The sequence below is a fragment of the Rhamphochromis longiceps genome, linkage group LG17 (genome assembly GCF_057381845.1).
Source record: "Rhamphochromis longiceps isolate RC_006_pf linkage group LG17, R_longiceps_female_GT1.1, whole genome shotgun sequence".
NCBI classification, from domain to species: domain Eukaryota; kingdom Metazoa; phylum Chordata; class Actinopteri; order Cichliformes; family Cichlidae; genus Rhamphochromis; species Rhamphochromis longiceps.
The window spans coordinates 12,413,128-12,430,910 of NC_140573.1; the positions used below are offsets into that span (position 1 = coordinate 12,413,128).

Below are 17,783 nucleotides of genomic sequence, written 5' to 3' on the forward strand. Positions count from 1 at the left end.
ACTGGAATGCCTAGAATTGTACAAGATCAATGGGACCCTAAGAGCCTTCATCAGGAACTCAATGGGGATGTGGCGTACAACACTAGAGGCCAACTCCAAGCCCATAGCACAAGTTACCATCAAGTGCGGGATCTACCAAGGAGATGCTCTGTCCCCACTGCTGTTCTGCATAGGCCTGAACCCCCTCAGTGAGATCATTAACAAGACTGGCTACGGATACCGACTACGGAACGGAGCAGTTGTCAGCCACCTCCTGTACATGGATGACATCAAGCTGTATGCCAAGAGTGAACGAGACATCGATTCACTGATCCACACTACCAGGCTATACAGCAATGACATTGGAATGTCGTTCGGGCTGGAGAAGTGTAGTCGGATGGTAACAAAGAGAGGGAAGGTAGTCAGAACTGAGGGGATTGAACTACCAGAAGGCAACATTGCAGACATAGAGGACAGTTACAAGTACCTGGGGATCCCGCAGGCAAATGGGAACCATGAAGAGGCCGCTAGAAAGGCTGCAACCACCAAGTACCTGCAGAGGGTCAGGCAAGTCCTGAGGAGTCAGCTGAATGGTAAGAACAAGATCCGGGCCATCAACACATACGCCCTGCCCGTGATCAGGTACCCTGCTGGGGTAATAGGCTGGCCAAAGGAGGAGATAGAAGCCACTGACATAAAGACAAGAAAGCTCCTGACCATGCATGGAGGGTTTCACCCCAAGTCCAGCACCCTGAGGCTGTACGCTAAGCGGAAGGAAGGGGGCCGGGGACTGGTGAGTGTCAGCACCACAGTCCAGGATGAGACAAGGAACATCCAAGAATACATTGGGAAGATGGCCCCAACTGACCGAGTGCTCAGTGAATACCTCAGGCAGCAGAAACCCAAGAAAGAGGAGGGAGACGAGGAACCATCATGGAAGGACAGGCCCCTGCACGGTATGTACCACCGGCAGATAGAGGAGGTGGCTGATATCCAGAAATCCTACCAGTGGCTGGACAAAGCTGGACTGAAAGACAGCACAGAGGCACTAATCATGGCAGCACAAGAACAAGCTCTGAGTACAAGATCCATAGAGGCTGGGGTCTATCACACCAGGCAAGACCCCAGGTGCAGGCTGTGTAAAGATGCCCCAGAGACAATCCAGCACATAACAGCAGGGTGCAAGATGCTAGCAGGCAAGGCATACATGGAACGCCATAACCAAGTGGCCGGCATAGTGTACAGGAACATCTGTGCCGAGTATAACCTAGAAGTCCCGAGGTCAAAATGGGAGATGCCCCCAAGGGTGGTGGAGAATGACCGAGCTAAGATCCTGTGGGACTTCCAGATACAGACGGACAAAATGGTGGTGGCTAACCAACCGGACATAGTGGTGGTAGACAAACAGAAGAAGACGGCCGTAGTGATCGATGTAGCGGTTCCGAATGACAGCAATATCAGGAAGAAGGAACACGAGAAGCTGGAGAAATACCAAGGGCTCAGAGAAGAGCTCGAGAGGATGTGGAGGGTGAAGGTAACGGTGGTCCCCGTGGTAATCGGAGCACTAGGTGCGGTGACTCCCAAGCTAGGCGAGTGGCTCCAGCAGATCCCGGGAATAACATCGGAGATCTCTGTCCAGAAGAGCGCAGTCCTGGGAACAGCTAAGATACTGCGCAGGACCCTCAAGCTCCCAGGCCTCTGGTAGAGGACCCGAGCTTGAAGGATAAACCGCCCGCAGGGGCGTGCTGGGTGTTTTTTTTTTTTTATATATATATATATATATACATATATACATACATATATATATATATATATATATATATATATATATAGTTGAGCTCTAAGGTTGAGTAGGTGCTTCTTTCTTGGTCAACACTCTCTCAGTCAATGCCAATGCCAGTGTAAAATTTACCTCAGCGTAGGCTATTATACTAGTTTTCCAGCTGCTTGAGCCTTGGTGGTTCCTGGGTTTACCCTGAGTATCCTAACCAATTTCCTCTCATCTTAGGGTGACAGTTTAAGTCTTCTTCCAAACCTTGGCATTACGCTGACACATCTGTCACAGTGTTTACAGTTGCTTGAAATAAAGATCTTGGAATCTGCAGATCCTCCTTATTAAATCTTCACTGTGTTCCTTTGACTCTGAGTGCTAGTCAGTCTAATGAATGCTATCAAAGAAATCTTTTATATGCTGTCAAAGACAAACTACTAGTACCAGTAGTTTAGTCAAACACTAAGCTTATAGGCCTTTGGTTTGTCAAATTAAAAGACACCTTATTATATATTTGTACCAGTTGGAGGGGACCAAACCATAGTTGACCTTGCTCCTCCAAGGAATAAAGGATTTACCCTACTTGAACTATAAGACATAGGATTAACATGTTTATCTGATTAACTCACACCATCTGCTTGGAGATTTGAGCTACAAAAATTCTACACTTTGGCTTGTAATACACTGGGAGAAACTGATATGCTTACAGCAACAGATGAAAACATATGAAATTTGTTTTACTATTCTGTTACTTTTGCTACTGCATGTGTTTTATATATATTAAAAAAAGTGATTTAATCTTTCAACCTGCAGTAAGCAGCAGTAGTGCTTCACCAAAATATGCAAACAGTTAACATCTGTCAATGTAGGGTATCTACCTACATTGACAGATGAATACTATTTGGTTAGGGTCATACCAAAGGTAAAACAGCACATACTTGACTTACATTTGTAAAATAACCATTACTACAAGTAAACGCTTGTGTGTGTTGGATGTTTGAAATATGGAACTTTATTACATTATTAGATGTTGTAGCCATGACTCAGAGCCCTCTTGCCCTATTGGAGCTTTTTGAAAGCTCATATTGCTTGAACATTTGCTTAACAAAGTAAAAGTGCATCGATGGCCACAAAAAAACTCCAGTGTCTAACTTAAAAACTATTTCATTTCTATCAAAGTATGATTTATGGGCATGGTTTTCACATTATCAAACAATGACAAGAAACAAACACGCACCAACACACAACACACTTCTCCCTGAGGATAATATTTTCACATCGATGATATTCTGACATCAGTAACCCCCAAACTAAAAGGCATTCATTTTTTTCTCTACCACACATGTTCACTGAAACAAAACTCAACTTTTTCACTCATGATGGTTTTAGCAGATTCTGACTTTGGTGAAAAACTCATAATGGTGTATTTATAACGATATATGCATGTTTTCACATTTACATGAAAAAAATCATTATTTTTTTGTAATGTTACATCTGTTCAGTTGAACCGTTCACTACCAACAACATTAGTAAGGGAACCAGACAAACTGAAAAAAAGTGTTCAGTGTCTCATTTGCAGGCTGGATTTCATCAATAGAGTGAAAGCTATGTCTATAGGGACTTCCTGTTCTTCTCTGCTAGTCAGAAAATCAGAAGAAATACATTTGATACAAAAATGTCTCAGAACCTAAGGGGCAAGTGGTAAATATGTAATTCCTGCCTCTGCACTGACACTGTAGGATAGAATACTGCTTTGAAAAACAAAGAGTGGCCTTTTTCCCCAGGCCTGCACATGCTGTGATATTAATAAATGTCCTTGATCATTTCCCACAGTGGGATCTTGTTAACCTATGCACCGCACTTAATCAATCTTTAGAAAAACAAACTATGCCACCATGTAAGTACTTTACCTTAAAATATACTGCAAGACTGTGCATTTTTTATCTTAACACACACGCACACATAGAATATAGTTGATAGAAGGATAATGTTAGATTTTCTTAATATACTATATATACATACAGTGTTGGGGAGTAACGGAATACATGTACCGCCGTTACGTATTTAAAATACAAAATATGAGTAACTGTATTCCGTTACAGTTACCATTTAAAAAGGTGGTATTCAGAATACAGTTACTTTGTTGAAATAAATGGATTACACTGCGGTACTTTCCCGTTTCATTTTGTCGCGGGTCAGGACTCGCTCTCTCTCTCTCTGCGACTGTGTGTTTCCTGGGTGAGAGAGCGCCTTTTCGTTGTTGTTGTTGTGCTAAGCTAACAGGCTTTAGCTCTAAAGAATGTAGCATCATGGCCAGTGTAGTCCGTGTTGCAGGGAGAATGGACTGCCATACACGTTATGGGTCTGTGAGCGCGAGGAGGGAGAGAGAAAAAGGGGAGTGGAAAGGTACGAGTTGTCATCGAGGAAAAACGGGAGCTGGAAGCATGTAAATATAATAATAACCACTTCAGCCAAGAAGAGAGCCTGACGAGCCCAGTTGTAAGTAAGCTATTAAGACTCGACTGTACGCTGTGTTCGTGTTTTCCTCCGAAAACAATAAGTTCCGTTGGAGCAGCCTTTCAACGCCTCTCTCTGTCTCTCGCAAGAAAAGTTGACCCACACAACAAAGTAAAGCTAGTTTTCGGCTACGAGCCGACAGGGACCCCGCTGTATTAGCCAGAGGTCCCTTTGCTACAGTTCGGAGACGCGGACCTTCAGTAATAGTAATAAATCACACAGCAATAGTACATTCACGTTGTTGTAAAAAGCATGATGATATATTTAGTAATCCAAAGTATTCAGAATACGTTACTGTCATTGAGTAACGTAACGGAATACGTTACAGAATACATTTTGGGGCATGTATTCTGTAATGGAATACATTTTAAAAGTAACCTTCCCAACACTGTGTATATATATATACACAGCAAATCCACCATGTCCAAATTAACACTGTCGGATTTGATTTCAACACTATTAAAGTGTCTATATGGGTCCACACCAGAGAGTGTTAATTTAACTCTTTTTGGAGAGTTGGTACATTAACTCTGATTTAGTGTTAAACACCAAATCTGTCTGGAGTTGATAATTTAACACTTGGTGTTAAGAGTTTATATATTAACTCTCAAAGAGTATTTTAGTTTAACTACGTAAGAGTTATCTTCTAATTCATTCTAAAAAGCAGGAATTTTACTGTTCTGAACTTCTAGAAATTTCTTTTGGAAATAAACATTTACTAAAAAGATGCAATGGTTTTTGAAAAACTTTTATTCTGAACTGTGCACCACAATTTCAAAACATTTTCTGAAAGATGTAACAGTATACATGTTCTCACTTTCATTAGAATTGTGTTTATCAAAAGGTCTGACATGGTAAATGCAAATAACAGCATTCTCATCACTTATTTCTTCAATACAATATGCATGTCCTTCATTCATCACTTTGTGGAACTTCAGCGCACTTCTGCTCTCCCCCATATTCCATCTTCACAAGCATATCCTATGTGGAGATTGAAAAAAAAAAAATTAGTTGACACTAATTAATGGCACAAATAATCCGGTAATCAATTGCAGCACAGTAAAAAAAAGGAATCCTCTTTGAGCCATTACTTGTGTAAAGTATTTTCCCAAAAGACAAAGACACAGGCAACAGGTAATACTGAACTAAATGTAAAACCTCAACCTTTTTCATTTTTACCTAAACCGTGTGCACAAATCTCTGAAGGGATCTATGCTAACGTAGAATCGAGTCAGGACGTCAGTTATTGCTGTTTGCTCGTTTTTTTTTATGGCCGATCGTTTTCAGGCTTCAAGTAGCACCATTATACCAACATTTCACATTCTAGACATTGTTTTAGGTGTATTTGACCAAAAGTTTGACTGAAAATTCACATGCAAGCTTTTTTTCCAAGGCTGTGGTATTTGCCCGCAAACAATACCTTTCAGCTAGCTAAAACAGAATATTATGCTATCACCGAGCAACACGGCTAATGCCTTTCACACAGCTTTGTCTCAACTCCAAAGAGCCACAGAAGTAAAAGCTCATAATAATAATTGAAACAATCTTTGAAAAAATGACTTACCAAGCATGGCAAACAACTCAAATATGTAGAGCAAAATGTTCTGAAACGGCTTCACTTCAGCTTCGATTGGAGCCGTGCTGGGGGCGGAGTCTGTGAATTTACTCTGTTGGTGTCATAGCCCCTGTAGGAGTTCAGAGTTAAGAGGTCAAGAGTTAATGTTTCCATTGTAACACCTCCAGATTTGACAGAGAAACACTCATTTTTAACACTCGATTTTAACTACTATCATTTTACACCTCAGAGTTACATTAAAAGAATGTGACTCTACTTAGAGTAAAATTAACTCTACTTTTGCAAGGAGACTATTAACACCAAAAAATGTAACACTTTTGAATTTGCTGTGTATATATATATATATATATATATATATATATATATATATATATATATATATATATATATATATATATGTGTGTGTGTGTGTGTGTGTGTGTGTGCGTAGCTAATACTAGCAGCTGTCGACTCTAGATTAAACTCTACCTGGGTTTACTTGCTCAGGTGGGAGCTGAGAAGTTTTTATTTCTATTAAAAAATGAAAAAAACGTTTTGAGTAGGTTTACACTTTGTTTTTAGCTCATGCATTTTCTAGATGTCTATCAAGGAGATGTTCATCTAAGGGATGACAATGGGCACACTAATTAGTAAGGAAACCTTTGTCAACATTTAGAGTTGGTAAAATTAACAAAAAGTATTTTTTCAATTCATAAACTCATTACATTAATAAACATAAGTAATAACAAACTAAAACTATTTGTCAGCTACCAATAATTAGGCTTTTATTTATTGTTAACAATAGGTATATTTAATTATTGATGGATACACACATACACACACATACATTTGCTGTTAGAAACTATTTTTATGTACTGCACCACATGCATTGCCTACAACTTGATTACTGAGCTATTACAGCACTCATGACCTTAAGCAGATTAGATGGAATAAATGCATTTTTGTATAGAGAGCATTTCCATTTAACAGCACTCAGGTCTGCTTGTAAAGATGCAGCTTACTGTGGGTCATCGCACCCAGCTCCGTGGGAAGAAATCTAACCAAAGTGATGATTAAAAAAAAGAAAGAAAAGGAAAAGAAGAGGAGGAGGATTGGTTCCTTCTGACTGAACTCACAGTGATATATTCATCAATAGTGCTGAAACCATGCAAGCAAGGCCGCAGATAGTTTAGTTGTTCTATTCTTGGCAAGGCAGATAGTGCCCCTCTTGTTAAATTCATCTGTCAATGCTATTGGAGAAGAAGATAAGAAGTGGAGTGACCCCACATGGAATCAGTCAAACTCATATCGATCACTCTTGCCTTCATTTCAGCTGGATGGTTAAAAATGATTAGAGTTCCGGAACTGAAGTTAATTCTCGGGGATTGGCTCTCTATAACAAGAATCTGACATAATCGTTGCAAATGATCTCGCACTCTCATGCTATCAAATCCAGCTCCCCTCACAGGCAGAAGTTTAATCAAGGACTATTTATCATTGTTTAAGATTTGCATTACCCCTGTCTGCTAAAGTCTGACACTGTGTGTCCAGGCAAGGATACTGCTATGACTTTTTTGTCCACCCACTGGAAGTAAAATGATTGATTAAAATGTGGTTTTAATGTCAAAGGCTCTGTCAGCAGCACGCTGGTAAGAAATGGGGGAAAAAGATTACTTTCTTGTGTAGAGTAAACTGCAAATGACTGTTGAAGATGACCCTCCACTGAATGAAAAAAATGTTAGTTGACAGTGTTACAGTGAAACATGGGTATCTGGAGCTGTTCAAATATTTTGCAGATCCCCTGACTAGAACTGAATGAAAGTCAATGAAAAACAAAAAAGCCCAATTATCTGTTCCAGTTCTGTTTCTTCCTCCAGTGTAGTACTCCACAGGTCTCGGCACTGGAGTTGTCATAGCTGCTCTTGGATGTTCACAAAAAAGTATGACTGCAATGATTCACCTCACTTAGTAGCAAAAACAAATGTGAGTCTCTTCAAATGTCATAGTGTGGAACTCAGCACTCACCACTACTGTCATGGTCCACGGCCCGGTGTCCAAGGAGCTGATGGAATGCCCTCGCCCACGGGTGTGGCTGTCGACTCCACACCTGCATCCCATCCCAGGCAATCATCAGGTGAACTATTTAACCCAGCTCAGTGTTTTGAGCCCTCACCTGCCTGTCCTCCTGCCCGCCTGGAGTTCAGATCACCACCGGTCTTCATCTCCTCTGTTTTCCCTGGAGCTCTCCCGCGGACCCTCACCCCTCCCTCTGGTTCCTACGGCCCAGCCTTGATCGTAAGATTAACAACTCTACCCTGCTTATGCTGTTATTTCCCCGTTCCCCAGTAACTCTCTTCCTCTTTCTGTTGCAGCCTCCCTCAGTCCCGACTACGGTGTTCCTGAGTTTTTTATCTCCCGGCCCCTTGGTTTCCAGTTAATTGGCGTGTTTTCCTTTGACCCTTCCGGGACACCCTTAGTTAAAAATATATTTTGCGCGCACATTGGCGTGTTGTCTCTGCTTCTGGGTCCAGCTTGTGTGCTGAACTACGGTTCGTGACAACTACAATTTGAATATATTCATGAAAAGCAAGGACCAATAACTTGCATCCATCCAAGCTCACAGCTGATGAGCAGTGTGTTTTGGTAATTGTGCTTCACTTCCATTTCTCTTTAGGATTAAAAAAAAAAACATGTAGAAGTAAACATGAGACAAGTGGTTGCAGAGTGCAGAGTTGTGGGAACATAATGGAAAGAAGAGTTACATTCATTAGCAAGACAAACCTTTGAATATTTTGACTATTTTCATTCAAATCACATTCTACAAGTCATAGTTGTTTCACAACCACATCCATTGGAGCTCGCTGTTTCAGTGCCAAATACCACTGCAGTATTCTCCTGAATGATGTCCTGAATGGTGTCACCCATCAGGCAATTCCTCCACATCAGCACTGATATAGGAGGAGAAGAAGTCAAAACTGGAAGCGATGAAATTCCTGAGTTTTTTTTCTCCAAAGCCTCATTTTTTTCAGCCTGTTGCAGCACCTCCCTCTTTATAATCTTTTATGCAGGTTGAAGGTGGACCAATGGGAAGCACTTAAATCTGTATTATAATGTCCCACCTACTGTCATGGAAGCCTGTTCACTTTGTAGATCTATCAGCTAATAGACCTCACAGGGGGGGGGGTCCCATCTTACAAATTCTGGCATATTCTCTCCTATCACACAGGCACTCGCTCACTCTTGCTTTCTCACTGTCATCCCCTTAGGTCCACATTCATTTGTGATGCCACTTTCAGCAACACCACAGTAAAATTTTTCATGAATTTCTAAGATTCTAACTCATCTGTTGTTTCAGAGTAGCCACACCTCCTTGCCCTTATTACCACCACATAAATCAATATGCTGAAATTAACCCACTATATAGTGCACAACACTCACAGGAGACTTTATTAGGTACACATTGCTAGTTCCGGATTGGACCCCCTGTTGCCTTGAGAACTCCCCTAATTCTTCATGGCACAAATTTAACAAGGTGCTGGAAACATTCCTCTGAGATTCTGGTCTATATTGACATGATAGTATCACACAGTTGCTGCAGATTTCCATGATGTGATTCCCCCATTCCACCAAATCCCGAAGGTGCGCTAATGGATTGAGTTAAGTGAGACTGAAAAGGTCATTTAAGTACAGTGAACTCATTGTCATTTTCAAAACACTACTTTCAGATGATTGGAGCTTTGTGACGTCCTGCTGGAAGCAGCCATTAGAAAATGGGCACACTGTGGTCATAAAGGGATGAAAATGGTCAGCGACAAAACTTAGGCAGTCTCTAACATTTAAATCATGTTTAGTTAGTAGTAAGGGGCCCAAAGTGTGCCAAGAACACACTACCACCAGCAGCCTGAACCTTTGATAGAAGCAAAATTCATGCCTTCATGTAATTTATGCTCAGTTTCAACTCTACCATCTGAATGTGGCAACAGAGATTGACACTCATCAGACCTAGGGATGGGTACCGGTTCTGACATAAACGGTAGTAACCAGACCGAAAAGCAGCGCACATTTCGGTGCTTCGTTTCTGTGCTTTTTTTTACTGAGACATCATACACTTTGGATTCCAGCCAATCATTTTACCTTTGCGAGCTTAGTAGGCGGGCCCAGGTACGTACGTTCTTTTAGAGCAGAGCGACAGATTAAAAATGCCCAAAGTGAAGCGGTCAAAAGTATGGCTGTACTTCACAGGAAAAGATGCAAACTCAGCAGCCTGCAACAAGTACTTGAAGGTGATACTGTGCAAAGGAGGTAACACCTCGAATCTGATGAAACACCTGGCGACGTACAGCATTTAGTATTTAGTATTTATTTTTAGTATTTATTTATTTATTGTCATTGTCAAGAACAATGAAATTGCGTTTGGGGCTTCCATACAACCCCAAAAAAAGAAGAAAATAATAAATACCCCTTAAAACCCAAGTGTACATATTTAACCCAGTGTGACTCCAATGCAATAAGACAATCCTTAGCAATAATGTTCGTAGAAATTCAGACAAAGACCTGAGAAACATGACAAAATACAACAATGAGCCGCATCGGGAATGGCGCTGTCCAGCCAGGTTTCAGTGAAAATCATGCACGAACAGTTATTAAAAGTCCGTCGAGTGGCGATCTGCAGTCGTATTTCATCCAGTTTGTAACGGATTGAACGGGCGTTGGAGAGGAATATGATCGGGAGTGGTGGTTTAAACGGACTAGTCTTTAGCCGTGCCCACAGGCCTCCCCGCTTGCCTCTCTTCTGCCTCCGCTCGCAACGTCTCCTCCTGCGGCTTGCTGTTGCGGGTAGCCCCGGGGGTTGCTTAACGATCTCCGGGGGGATGAGATACTCGGATGTTAGTTGAAGATCTCCACGGCTTAGTTGTAGTAGATCATCTCTGTTGTATTGAAGTAACCCCAGACTGTGTGAAATAATACACAGTACCACCAAAAGTGCAAAAGTGTAGGAGCTCCGGGCCGCTGCGTCTGTGCGCGCCGCCATCTTGGTGAGACACAGAGCATTTTGTTAAAAGCCGAGAAATGCGCCGTATTTGATTGCTTGCTGCAAGACCTCACACCGAGCACATCTACTGTGCGTGGGTTGCCTGTTATTTGACCCAGAGTTACATCCCCCAAAAACCCGAAGAGGAGAGTCCTGGCCCCTAGCCCTGCAAGTGTAGCAGAAATGATGACGGATGATGATGGCAGCAGCAGCCGTTCTTCTCTACGTGAGTAGCTTAATGTTGTTCGTGTGTAATTTACATTGAGTAGGCTAACCACGTTATTACATTAATGCATGTAAGGTGAACTAGCAAACACCGTCGTAATTACATGTGGCTGTCTTCTTGTTTGATGGCAGATGCTTCCTTCACTCTGGCCAAAAAGGCTAAAATGACCAAAGAAAAAGTGGAAAACAGTTAAACATGAGAGGTTTTTGGACAAAGTTTGTTTTTTCCATTGTTTAAGCACTGCTTCCAGCCAAGAGTGATGCCATAAATCCCCTATAGCTGCAGAAAAGGCTAACATTGTTTTCTTTTTACAAAAAAACAGCTGAACATGAGAGGTTTTTGGACAAAGTTTGTGTTCTCCATTCTTTAAGCACCGGTTCGAGCACCGTTTAAGCACCGGCACCGTATCAAAAGTACAGGGTTGGTACTGGTGTCGGATAAAACCTAAACGATACCATCCCTAATCAGACCAGGCAATGTTTTTCCAATTTTCTATTGTCCAGTGTTGTTTCAGGTTCTTGGGTAACAGGAATGGCACGTAGTATGGTCTTCTGCTGTTGTAGCCCATCTGATTCATGATTAGAAGTCTTGTACAGAGATGCTCTTCTGCATACCTTGGTTGGAATGGACTGATTCTTATATTGCTCTTTTCTACTCTCCCGGAGTACTCAAAGCACTGTACACTACATGCCTCATTCACCCATTAACACCCACTCATACAAGCACTTCTAAACTCAAGTGCAAACTAACCAACAATTGCACACATTCACACTCCGATGAACGCATCAGAGTGTAACCCATAACCCCAAGATACAACTTAGGGTTAGTATATTGCCCACGGTGGCACGGTGGTTAGCACTGTTGCCGCACAGCAAGAAGGTCCTGAGTTCAATTCCACCATCAGGCCGGGGTCTTTCTGTGTGGAGTTTGCATGTTCTCCCCGTGTTTGCGTGGGTTCTCTCCGGGTACTCCGGCTTCCTCCCACCGTCCAAAGACATGCACTTAGTGGGGATAGGTTAATTGATTAATCCAAATTGTCACTAGGTGTGAATGTGAGTGTGAATGGTTGTCTGTCCCTATGTGTTAGCCCTGCGACAGACTGGCGACCTGTCCAGGGTGTACCCCGCCTTTTGCCCTATGACAGCTGGGATAGGCTCCAGCGCCCCCCGCGACCCTGAAAAGGATAAGCGGAAGCGAATGGATAGATGGATGGATGGATATTGCCCAAAAATGTTTGGCATGTAGACTGGGGAAGCCAAGGATTGAACTACCAACATTCTAATCAGTAGCTGATCTGCTCCACCACCTGAGCCACAGGCACCCCAGTGAGTGGCTATTTGAGTTATCAGCTAGAAAAAACGCAGTCTATCCATTCTCCTTATACCTCTGACATCGACAAGGCCCAAGGATCATTCTCTGTTATTAATAATAAATAAAATGTATTATTATTATTATTATTATTATTATTATTATGTTAACCTTAGAGACTGTTGTGTCCGAACATCCCAGCAGTTTCTGAAATCCTTTTGGCACCAACAGCGGTGGTGCCAGTCACTTAAAATCACCTGTCTTTCAAACTTACACCCAGCATTTTGTCTTGACCATGTCTACATGTGTAAATTCATTTAGTTGCTGCATTGTAATTGGTTGATTAGATTTTTGTATTAATGAACAGTTGAACAGGTGTTGCCGTTTAATAGTGCTGTTCAAAACTATGCATTTCATCCAGTCTACAGTGTAATTCAAAACTGTCAATAAAAAGCGGTCTACAGATATTTTACACTATATCCATCGATCAGAACCGTGTCTCTTCATTTGTCTGAGCAGCAGGTTTTTTAAAAATGCTATCAAACCTGACACCTAGTTGAGACTTTGCTTACTGATAAATACAGTGCATTGGCAACTAATTGAAGATTAGTACATGCAAGCACAACTGCTGCAGTTTTCATTGTGCTTTTATAGGGTGATATGGTACAATCAAAGTTTGTTGTAAGTTAATTAATAACTCTCTTTATTAATGTGGAGAGATATGATATGACTATGCTATTTTTGTCCAAGTACACAAAGTAGCTTAAATACGGTGCAGGTGTTTGGACATTAATTTAGCTTTATTATGTAGGAGTGATGCATCCCTGTAGTGTCTGAACTTTGCTAACAACTGTCTGCATTTTTTCTCTAGTTACTGCACTTTGTAGATGAGGGAATGAGTAAAGTAGTTGCCAGCTCAAAAAAGCCCTCATCTCCTTTATCTTCTACCTTATTCACCCGTATGTACTTCCATTATTCATTCCCTGAGTACCACCAGTCCAACATTGTTTCATCATCAGATTCTCTTTGTTATGTTTGAGCTTTCCAACCATTTGATTTTATCTGCTACCTTTGAATTTAACCTTGGCCTTTTTGCCTCCTGTGTCTGCTTTAGTTTAACCTACAGCTTTCCAGTGTGTGTATTTGTGTCTGCTTTCTGAGTAACCCCAAAAAGTTATCAATTGTGACTTTTTTTGTATCAGTACCTAATTGTGCCTTTACAGTGTGCAGAGACATATCTAATACAGGATGATCTGAAGAGCTTGGTTATCATAGGTGGAATGTATTGTGTGATGCACAATTTCTGTTCCTGAGTTATCATATGACTCATTTCTCCATGTAGTCAGCTACAAGGTCTGATTTCTAACCTGTACCTGAGGTATATGTCCGATATGAGCTATCTCAGAGGACAGCCAAGCCAGGCAATGGCTCTGGTTTCCAGTTCTGTCTTTCCCCAAATTAGCAATCCAGTGGGGTCACCTCTCAGCCTTTGCTGCCATCATCAGGCCCATACTCCAAAAGGATTCCTCTGTTGCCACTGAATGACCTTAAGCTATTGAAGGTCTTCTTCCTCATCCATTTGCTCCAGAGGGGCTCTGCCTTTGTCATCAGGTGTAGTGTTTCCAGTTAGCATGAGTAGTTTCACCTGTGTTTACCTAGTTTTTCATGTCCAGAAGTATGTTGTATTAAAAAAGACTGTCCCCTGCAGTGTTCTCGTATCCACTCAAGCCCTTGGGGTCTTTTTCTTCCTTGTTAGTCTCTTGTGTTAGATTCTGTATCTCCCCTGCAGTGCTTTTTGTTTATATACCCTACCTTTTTCCCTTTGGTAGATGGGTAGGCTGCAGGTCTCCGTGCCCCTGATAAAGATAAGCAGAAGAAAATTGATGGAAGGATAGTTGGATATTAGAAAGTAAAAAAACAAAATAAACCTGCTTGAATAATGCATGAATCATCTATAATGGATGGCTCTGAGAAAGTTAACACCTATGTTGTCAGTTTAAGTGATTTCACCACCCTCAACTGATTCCCAAAAAGTTTGAACATTAACTAAATCACAGGTTTGCTAAGGAAAAAGTCAAGTCTAAAATAAGGTCAAATTGACTGTGATTTTTTTTTGTCAACTAATGTTACTTTTTCCATTTTTAGATTCTTTGTTAGTTTGTCATGGATGACCATGTAAGGTCTAATCTGATCATTTAAACGATTTTCATACCAAAATAGATTTCAAATCAATTACACTAAGCCAGTGATGTTTAAAATAAGTCTCTGTGTCAAGTCATGTGACTCAGGTAGCAGAGCGTTGAGGGGCCTTTTAAAGAAATTAAACACAAAAGCTTGGGGTTATTGAAAAGTAGAAACAACGGTGTTGATGATGTAACAGTACTTTACTATTCAATGTGTTTTTTGTCAGCTAGTTTCTAGCTTTCTCCCAGTTTTTTTCAATTTTGTGTAATTCTGACGTGTCAAGACGTATACCTTAACCCTTTAAGACCTACCATAGAACCAAGTCCGCCAGAGCTTATATTATATTTTTACATGCTGTGGAGCCATTTTTGGGAGCATTTCAAGTTGCTATACATCAATACAACCATTATAGCCCAGATTTTAATAATATGTATTCATTAAGTGCATAGTAATTACATAAATTGCAAAAAAGTGCAATAAACTACAAAAAAATTGAAAATCGTTTTTGATTTTTTAACATATATTTGTAGTTAGAGAAATTTAAGAGTCTTATCCCTCAAAACTGTAAATACAAAAAAGTTGCACAAAATAGTTTCCTACCACAGGAAATTTATTTTGAGTGTCTTCATAGTTTTATTTTTGAAATACACCAATTTTTATACACTGCAGGAAAAACGAAAATAAATATTATAGTGCAAATTTGCAAAAAAGCAGCATATGCATCAAAATAAACTATTTCCAGCAGTGCAATATGAGTCCTAAGCATCCCAGAAACGACACAGAAAGTCATAAAGTCAAAGATAACTTTTAAAAAGAGCAGTATAGGCCCTGAGGCCCTGATCACAAAAAAGACTACATTTCCGCGAAAATGACGTCACTTCCGGTTTCGGCCAGGTAATGGCGGAAATGCAAAAGTTCGCGCTGACGTCTATTCCAACATAGGAAGTGTTTTGAACAGCTGATCGGACCGGCAAAGCGTGTTTCTGGAATATTATGTTTTTGTTCCTGCAAGCGCTTTTTATGCAGTTTTTGCAAAGCTTTATGTGGAAGGAAACTGTGACCTAGGACAAGCTGATGGCACAATATGTAAGTACAACTCCTCCGGTTTCATATGCAAAAAAAATTTTTGCGCTAGCTTACGTGGTTGCAGTGCTACCGGGATTTAAAAATAGTTACGCATAACAGAGCGTTCCCGCTCCGATCGGCTCTAAAGGGTTAAATAACACTGGTAAGGTGTTCCTCTTAACCAAATATAGCACAGCAATGAATGAGGGCACAGCTTCAGTACTTTATGGGATGATAAGGCAGGCAGCTGAGAAATAACTAAGAAAGGAAAGCACTGGGCTGGCTGTAGGAAAACACAATGGCAGAGGCAGGGGGTTCTATCTGGCACTTCTGTCCTGTTTTGCCCATCAGTTCAAAGGCTGCATCCTCTGGCAGTCCATATTTCAAAACCTAGTATATCAGACCAGGTTGACAGACCTGTCCTCTACTAAAGGCTTTAAAATGGGAGGAAATTGCTGTACCTTTTTGCAGCTCATTGTGCAATGGCCACTTGTTTAATGGTGCATTCAGAAGGTCCTTGTCAACATGAGGAAGTCAGGAAATAAGTTGCCAAGTAACATTTATCAGGTCTTTGCATCCAGGATTTTAATCATTTAGTAGTAAATACATCACCTGTACTGCAAAGTATCAAAGCAAATGTCACAAATAAATCACAGTTAATCCTCATCTATCTAACTCTCTCTCTCACACACACACACACATGCGCACACACAGACACAGATGCTCATAATTTAAACTTGTGATTTTGCACCAATCTTCTGCATGTTGTCAGGCTGTTACAGTACAATTTGCAAATACTTCGCCTTTTTAATGACCGTTGCTTTCACTAACATATTAAATGTACTTCCATCAAAAGAACTCTATACCTGGGAGAAGTTTATGCAGGGGGGGGGTGCTCAGTGTGAGGAAAAAAAAGAGAAAAAAATATACTTTCTCGTTATCCAATTCGATGTCCAGCTGGGCCACAAACCCACACTTTGCTCTTCTACTCAAAATAACAAAAGACAGCCTCTAAGCCTCCAGGCACCATTGGATGTGCTTTTTTTTTTTTTTTACATGTCCCAGTCCCTTTATCCTCACAGTATCTAAAAACCTAAAACTGCACTATGGAAAGATAAAGGTCGGGGACATTGGGTTTCAAATTCTTTGATGCTGCTATTAGAGTAGTTGTTCGAATACTTAATACTTAATGAATTTTCACATTTATTAAGTATGCTTAATAAATGTGAAAATTTAATGTTACACCAAACTGGGGAGAAAAAGAGATTTAAGCAAACTAAATTCTAGCCTGATCTTGTTCCAGAGGCATCACACACTTTAAATTTGGACAAAGCTGCTGGCATCACATACATGCACACAAGGTGTCCCATGGTCGATGTGCCATGACTCAGCAGCAACAGAGAAACAATTATTGGCGTCACCTTGGAACATAGTGCGGAGCTTTGCTTTTCAGTATGAAGGCTTAATGTTGCGATGTGGCATATTTTAATTGTAACTCTAATATTTTCATAAACTAAGTGCCTTTGGATTCCTTAACATAACTCCAATTAAAAGCAAAAGCAAGTAAAAATAAAGCAAAGCAGATTTCACCAACTTCCCAAACAAGACACAAATCCTGGTCTCCTGGCTGATAAACTCTTGATTTGCATAACAGCAGTGCTTGATGCCGTGGGATAAAGACATACTATCAGTTCTGGGTTTCTTTATATTGTATTGTACACATAGTGAAGCACATGAAATGGTGACTTCTTTGAAATCCAGTGCTACTGATGGTTGTACCTTAATGGCATGTAATTGGTATCCCTACATTATTTCCAGTGGTTGTCATATTAAACAAATAAGGTGACAGGATGAGATGATTTGCTTTGACTCACCCAGGGCAAGAACAGCACAGTGTGAAGGGTGAACATAACATCACGAGTTGATATTCAGACAAAGTGATAGAGGCTGTACCCTAGCACCACCCCTGCGGGTCCTCTCAAGAGTCCCACTGACTTCTCTTGATAATAGTGTCAGCCGGTGATTGACATTTGCTAATTTCTCATTTTTGCTTTGCAAGTTTAAGGACAGATTAAAGCTTGAGGCTCTAAGCAGGAGTCCATGTTAATGACAGTCCCTACTGGGACAAAACCAGTTCATTTAGACC

At 40.8% G+C, this 17,783-nt stretch overlaps 1 long non-coding RNA gene across 1 annotated transcript; it reads right to left on the reverse strand.

The window, feature by feature from the left end:
• Window positions 1-4,999: 4,999 nt before the first annotated feature.
• On the reverse strand, window positions 5,000-15,413 carry LOC146649372 (uncharacterized). Its single transcript, XR_014908135.1, has 3 exons — window positions 14,858-15,413; window positions 5,832-6,039; window positions 5,000-5,248 (listed from the first exon to the last, which is right to left on the reverse strand). It is a non-coding gene; the product is annotated as an uncharacterized LOC146649372 (long non-coding RNA).
• Between the last annotated feature and the right edge of the window lie 2,370 nt (window positions 15,414-17,783).